This window comes from Coturnix japonica, chromosome 35 (genome assembly GCF_054131305.1).
Source record: "Coturnix japonica strain WE chromosome 35, WE-NBRP24, whole genome shotgun sequence".
NCBI classification, from domain to species: domain Eukaryota; kingdom Metazoa; phylum Chordata; class Aves; order Galliformes; family Phasianidae; genus Coturnix; species Coturnix japonica.
Genome location: NC_140697.1, coordinates 4,899,890 through 4,907,471, shown reverse-complemented (window position 1 = coordinate 4,907,471; position 7,582 = coordinate 4,899,890). Strand labels below are relative to the sequence as shown.

At 51.1% G+C, this 7,582-nt stretch overlaps 1 pseudogene across 1 annotated transcript; it reads left to right on the top strand.

Annotated features, from left to right (window-relative positions):
• The first annotated feature begins 431 nt into the window (after nucleotides 1-431).
• LOC116653006 (uncharacterized) lies at nucleotides 432-7,262 on the top strand (annotated as a pseudogene). Its single transcript, XR_014938334.1, has 3 exons — nucleotides 432-2,851; nucleotides 2,938-5,321; nucleotides 5,908-7,262. The product of XR_014938334.1 is annotated as an uncharacterized LOC116653006 (transcript).
• Nucleotides 7,263-7,582: the final 320 nt, after the last annotated feature.

Genomic DNA, 7,582 nt, shown 5'->3' with positions numbered 1-7,582 from the left:
GACGAAGTGGACAAAGGTTATATAAGGTCGTGTGTGCTTCAATAAATCGCCATTTTACCACGCTACCACCTTGGTGTCACTTGGTAATTGGTCTAACTACTGCTTCAGTTGGAGGCGAGAGATCGTAAAGCCATTAACGATCATAAAGCCTTCAAATGGTGACCGCCGACGTGATTCGTCACGATTAGGCGTGATTAGGGACTTTTGGAGCAAGGTAGTTGTCTGCTAAACGGCAGCAGGATCCCACTGCGGTAGCGAATCCTCTCGTCGCGGAGTAGTGGAAGCCCAGGGTCGAAGAGGAGTGGCCATCACTCTTCGACAGGTGGGAGAGCGAGCTCGGAATCCCGGAATCTCGGAATCTCGGGGACCCCCAGGAACCTTCGGGGAAGCGCCAGGGAGCGGCCAGGAGAACTACGTTCGGCCGGGGCGACATGGAAGCCGTTATCAAGGTAATTCTTCACGCTTGCAAACTTCACTGTGGGAAACAGGCTCCTTCCAAAAAGGAGGTAACAGCAGTTCTTTCGCTGCTGGAAAAGGAAGGGCTTTTAACAAACCCGTCTGATTTATACAATCCTGGCAGATGGGATGGAATTACGGCCGCACTATCTCAAAGGTCGCTGGCCACTCGAAAAGTATCAGAATTCAAAGTATGGGGACTTATCTTGGAGGCGCTGAAAGCAGCACGGGAGGAGAAGCTAGCAAACCAACGTGCTAGAGACATTCTGGGTTTGGAGACGGGGGGAGGCCGGGGGGGGAGTCTTGACTCTCTTACAGATTCAGTGCAAGGCGAGATGGCGCCGGCTCCCCCGAACACACCTGTTCCTTCGCCTGAGACGGACATTCCAGAAGGCAGCCCTGAACAGGAGGACACCCCGCCTCCGCCCCCCTATCCTAACTCCTTGTATCCTTCATTGGACGCCTACAGGGATGAAGGGGGAGGGAAGCCCCTCGAGGAATGCGATGTTGCTACTGTACCTGATAAGAACAAGGACAAGGGAGAGAGAAAGGGGGGAGGCATGGTGGTGCCACCAGAGCTGAAAGGAGGAGGTGTGGTCCCACCAGAGCTGAAAGGGGGAGGTGTGGTGTCACCAAGGAAAAGTGTAAGGAGGGGTGGTACTTCTTCGTTGTCAGGTCCCGCCTGTTGCTGTGCGTATGCCGAGAAAGGGGGGGATTGTGCCAACCCATGTGATAGTGAAGGTGAATGTGGGTGTGATGATTTCATGTGGCCCGCCCAAGGGGCTGGCCAAGCCGCCCAAGGTGCCACCCAAGGGGGATGTGGTCCTGCGTGGGCCGCCCAGGGGGCCGCCCAAGGGGGATGTGGCCCCACGGCACCCGTACCGTGGAGCCCACCCACTTTCACTGATTGGGCCCAGACAAGGGAGGACCTCCAGACAGCCGACCCGGAAACAACAGCTTTTGCCCTCCCGATAATAGTGAAACAGGATGGTCCGGCTTGGACCCCTCTGGATTCCAAGGCGATTACTCGCCTTGCAGAGTTAGTTAAGAACAAGGGCTTGAGTTCTCCGGTAACTATGTCAGCAATTGAGGCTCTCATGGCCTCGAGTCTCCTGCCGTACGATGTGGTCAGTCTCATGAGGGTGATTCTTGAGCCCGTGCAGTACACGCTGTGGTATGATGAATGGAATAGATTGCTTCAGGCTGTTGTCGCTGAGGCAGCTCGTAATAACAATCATCCGGCTAATGCGCATACAGGTCAGGGCCGTGGAGCTAGGGTTGAAAGAACTACTCTCTTGCGCCTTCAGGGACTAGCAGATGGTATGGTGGGGTCCCCGGAGGATCAAGCAAGAGGGCTGAGAGAGGGGGAGTTAGCTGCGCTTACAAAGGCAGCCTTTCAGGCTCTGCTGACAGTGGCTAAAGTTGCGGAGCCTGTGCTCCCGTGGTCCGACATCAAACAGGAGCCTTCTGAGTCATTTTCTGATTTTGCAAATCGCTTGATTCGTGCCATTGAAGGGTCTGACCTCCCGAAGGGAGTCCAGCCTTTGGTTGTGATAGACTGTCTCAAGCAAAAGTCGCTCCCGGACGTTCAGCAGATAATTAGGGCAGCTCCTGGAACTTTGAACACCCCAGGGGAGATTATCAAATATGTGCTAGATCATCAGAAAAATACTCCCTCCAATAATGATGGCTTGGCAACTGCCGTGCAGGGAATGGCTGCCGAAGTCAGCTCTGCGATTAAATCTGCAGTGATGATGGCAGCTCGCACCGGGGATGAGAAGGGAAAAGGTCCGTGTTTCAAGTGTGGGCAGCATGGTCATTTTAAAGCACAATGCCCCAAGAAAGCTGGGCAGAGCAAGCCGCAAGGAAAACGTTGTCAGTTGTGCAATGGGGATGGACATGTTGCGCGTCACTGTCGAAAATTTGAGGTTTTGCCGCAGGGAAACTGGAACGGGAGGGTGCCAGCGGCCCAGGGCCCCTTCCCGCTTCATTAAAATGGGCCAAGCGTGTTGACCACACGGTGGCGCTGACCATGGATCTAGGTGATAGGCCATTGGTGAGGGTCATGATGACGTTGGACCCTGGAGTGCCTACACTAGGTCCTAGGACGGTGTACCTTACAGCTTTGTTGGACTCTGGTGCAGATGTTACTGTTATTGCAGAGCGCGATTGGCCATTCCAGTGGCCAAAGGTTGCAACATCAAAGGTCCTGATAGGGGTGGGGGGTGAAATGACCACCTCTGTGTCGGATGCGGAAGTGGGAATTTCAATCATCAATCGAGATGGCTCAATAGAAAAAACTGTTTTCATCACCCCCAATATAGCTCCGATCAGGGGATCTCTGCTAGGCAGAGATCTTCTTCTTCTCATTGGGTTACGGCTGACAAATTTATCCTAAGGGCCACTGTCCACCACTTGGCGCTGCAGCATGCGATTCCGCTGCGTTGGAAACAGGATACATCTCCTGTTTGGGTGGATCAGTGGCCCATTCCTGCTAAAAAATTGGCAGCGCTCATACAGCTTGTTTCCAGAGAACTTGCACTAGGCCATATAGAGTCATCGCTTAGCAATTGGAACACGCCCATCTTTGTCATTCAGAAGGCCTCTGGATCGTTTCGGCTGCTCCACGATCTCCGAGCAGTCAATTCACAGATCATCCCCTTTGGTCCTGTCCAGCAAGGGGGACCTTTGTTGTCAGCAGTCCCACAGGGATGGCCTCTGATGGTCATTGATCTAAAGGATTGTTTCTTCCCTATCCCATTGGCTAAACAGGATAGGGAAGCCTTTGCATTCACAGTTCCGGTTGTAAATAATCGAGAGCCAGCTCAGAGGTACCAGTGGAAGGTTCTTCCGCAAGGTATGGTCTGTTCACCTACGATCTGTCAACTTGTGGTGAGCAGAGTCATAGAACCAGTGAGAAAGGCACTGCCAGGATGCCAAATCGCCCATTACATGGATGATTTGCTGCTTGTTGCACCTGATGATGCTCAGTTGAAAACGTTGGAGGGGCAGATCGTCCGCACCCTCATCTCTGCAGGGTTTGTGATCTCTCAGGAAAAGATCCAGAGAGAACCAGGGATTGAATTCCTGGGCTATAAATTTGGATCTTCCACAGTAATCCCGGAGGGGCTGGAGATTAAGCCTCAAATTACAAACTTATGGGATGTGCAGAAGTTGGTGGGGGCACTGCAATGGGTGAGGAATGCCATTGGCATCCCTCCGCGCCTCATGAAACCTTTCTATGATCAACTGAAGGGATCAGTCCCACAAGAGGAGAGGCATTGGAATCCAGAGATGGAGTCAGCCTGGCAGGAGATACTGTCAGCCTGCTCCACCAATGCCCTTGCCAGGTGGGAACCTGATCGCCCGTTGGAGGCTGCGGTCACTAGGTGCCAGCATGGTTCAGCTGCAGTGATTGGGCATGCTTTGAACTCTCGGCCACGCCCACTGTCATGGTTATTTTCTGCTCAGCCGGTGAGAGCATTTACCACATGGCTAGAACAGCTGTCATATTTGCTGCGAAAGGCTCGCCTCACTGCGATCAGAGCTTTCGGGAAGGACTTGGAAGTCATCTATTTACCAGGAGCTTTTCGAAATGTGCAACCTCTGCCAGATGAGGTGTCATTGGCTGTTTATGACTTCAGCGGAAAGTTTTGCTATTCAGACTCACTGCCAATTTTTGAACTGGCAAAACCCCTCCAGATATCATTGCGACACAGGGTCCTGGACACCCCTGTGAACGGTCCTACAGTCTTCACTGATGCTTCGTCATCAACGGGCCAGGGGGTGGCTGTGTGGCAAACAGTTGAGGGTGGCTGGAGTTACAAGATGATAACAGACAAGACAGCAAGTGTTCAGATGCTCGAGGCTAGGGCTATGGCAGTGGCACTACATCTTTGGCCCACGAAGCCTTGCAATGCTGTCACGGATTCTGTGTTCGTGGCAAAAATGCTGCTACGGATGGCAAAGGAAGGGCAACCGAGTACAGCAGCTGCAGCCCTGTTAGAGGATGCTTTAGCTATCAGGGTTGCACCCGTTGCCATCCTTCATGTTCGTAGCCACTCTGAGGTGCCAGGTTTCTTTACAGCAGGAAACGACATGGCTGATCGGATAGCAGGGAACCAGGTGTGCACTTTGCAGGAAGCTCGTGATCTTCATTCAGCACTTCACATAGGGGCCAAGGCACTGGCTCGAGCCTGTTCTATCCCGATTACAGTCGCTAGGGAGGTAGTGCAAACCTGCCCTCACTGTAATTCTGCGCCAGCTTTAGGAGCGGGGGTTAATCCTCGTGGTCTCGCTCCATTAGACGTCTGGCAAACAGACTTCACAATGGAACCACGGATGGCCCCACGACAGTGGCTGGCTGTGACTATTGACACGTCCTCTACCGTCATTGTAGCCACACAACATGGTCATGTCAGTTCTACAGCAGCACAACACCATTGGGCCACGGCTATAGCAGTTTTGGGAATGCCGCGCCACATAAAAACAGACAATGGTTCTTGCTTTATTTCGCGTTCGTCCAAAGATTGGTTAGCTCGCTGGAATATCACACACACCACAGGCATTCCGGGAAATTCGCAGGGCCAAGCTATCGTCGAAAGGGCTAACCGCCTCCTCAAGGAAAAGATTCGTGTCCTTGGGGAGGGGGAAGGGTATTCGGGAAAGATCCCAGTATCACAACAAGGGGAAATCTTGGCCCGCGCACTGTATGCACTAAATCACTTTGAGCGAGGAGAAAATTCCAGGACCCCCACCCAGAAACATTGGCGGCCAAGAATCATTGAAGAAGGCCCGCCAGTAAAGATCAAGGTGGATAATGGGTCCTGGGAGTCGGGATGGTCCATACTAGTCTGGGGAAGGGGGTACGCAGCAGTAAAATGCAAAGGCACAGGAGACATACGTTGGGTGCCATCGAGAAAAATTAAGCCAGAGGTTGGTGGTGAAAAAGAAAATGTCAGGGAAATAACAAGAGCTGAGTATCCTCTTCCAGGACCTCTTGATCGGCCGCCCAAGGAATCCTGAACTGGTGGAGCGCAGAAGAAGATCTTTCATCTGGATACCGAAGAAATTCTTGAGACTCAAGAACCCAAAGGACCCAGAGAAACAACCCCTGCTGCCAACGAGAGACACCATTTTGATGCTGCTATGTCTTTTGTCTTTATGTTGGTCGCCGGTGGGGGGTGTTCACTTGATCCAACAACCTGGGAATCTGTGGGTTACTTGGGCGAAACAAACAGGCAGGACGGATTTCTGTCTTAGCCTGCAATCAACTACCTCGCCATTTCAAACATGTTTAATTGGGATTCCTATATGGGGGAACTCCTCTGAGTTTCAGGGATACGTAAGATCATATAATCCCATACAAGATCCATGCAGAGAATTCTGTGCACTAACAGCTATTAACATCACACGTAGAGATTTAGGGAATGACACTGTAATCCTTGCCAGCAAAAGAATAGCATGTGTTGTTTGTACACTGAATGTCACTCTTCCTTGGGATCCCCAAGAGCTGCAGATATTGGGGTCTCAACAGGTACCTAACGATACATGGGATAAAGAGGGAGGCTATTGGTGGTCTCCTGGATGTATTGGCTTTGCAAGATTTAACCACGAGAGGAGCCGTTCAAATATTTTAGATCTTCTCACACCTCAAGGTCCTTATTGGAATGCACGGAAAAATAGATCAGATCCATTCACTACCGTCTATCCACACAATACAGAGCTATTTACCTGGGAAGGGTCATATTGTGGCTTCCTTCCAAACACATCCACACCTAGGGAAAATAGTAGTTATTGTCTGCCTGAACATTGGGTGAGTAACCCTGGTGTCATTAATGTGTCGAGGCCTGATGGTTCTCAACGGGGAATAAATTGTAATCTCAGCAGCAAGTATGCAAAAGGCTGCTGTTTTGAACCCAGGGCAAAAGAACAGGGGCTAGAAAAATACATCTGGAACAACTCCACTGCGAAAGCACTGCCACCGGGTATATTCTTGATTTGTGGTGACCGTGCATGGCAAGGTATACCATCAAATGCAGTGGGAGGACCTTGTTATTTGGGACGGTTAACCATCTTGTCCCCACGAGCCCTCGACTGGGTGCGCCTGACCAGAAACATGACGAAATCTCGGAAGAGACGGAGCATTCACACACTGGCATCGGACTGTGGTGACAAAGTTCAACTTTGGGGACCAACAGCAAGGATTTTTGCATCTATTTTTGCACCAGGAGCAGCTGCAGCGCAGGCGCTAAAAGAGATAGAGAGACTCGCTTGCTGGTCCGTGAAACAGGCTAACATGACTTCCACACTGCTGAGTGAGCTACTTGAAGACACTGACAGTATTAGACATGCTATGCTTCAAAACAGAGCAGCAATTGATTTCTTGCTTCTCGCACAGGGTCATGGTTGTAAAGACTTTGATGGGATGTGTTGTTTTAACTTGAGTGATCATAGTAAGTCGTTGCACGAGAAGCAGGAGGTGAAGAGGCTGAAGAAGAGGAGGAAGGTGCTAAGGAAGAATCAGAAGAAGGCAAAGAAGGTGAGGAGGAAGAAGGAGAAGAAACAGCAGCTGAAGATGGAGAGTTGGTTTGGTGCGTATTGTAACGGGTTAAGCCTTTTAAGCATGGGGAGGGGGAAATGTTGTATTAGGCGAAATACGGGGATGTTATCGGGCTGTGACGTGACAGGCCCTTCCCCATATTCTGGAAGAATCTTGCTACGTGTAATACAGTAGGCGTAGACGAAGTGGACAAAGGTTATATAAGGTCGTGTGTGCTTCAATAAATCGCCATTTTACCACGCTACCACCTTGGTGTCACTTGGTAATTGGTCTAACTACTGCTTCAGTTGGAGGCGAGAGATCGTAAAGCCATTAACGATCATAAAGCCTTCACTGCAGGAGCACTGATAACAGATCAACAGAATGGTAAGTGCCTTGCAGTAGGCAATGCAGCTGATTTTCCTGGAGGGATCACCAAATCGGGGACATCCCGTAGCAGATCTGGCTGCAGGCACTGCATGTTTCTTTACTGTGTTAAAAGCCTTCGGCTCCAGCTGAGGGCTACCGTGCTGCAGCACCAGAGCAAAGCCCTGAGGGCTGCGTGTCCCAGCACGGCTGCAGGCT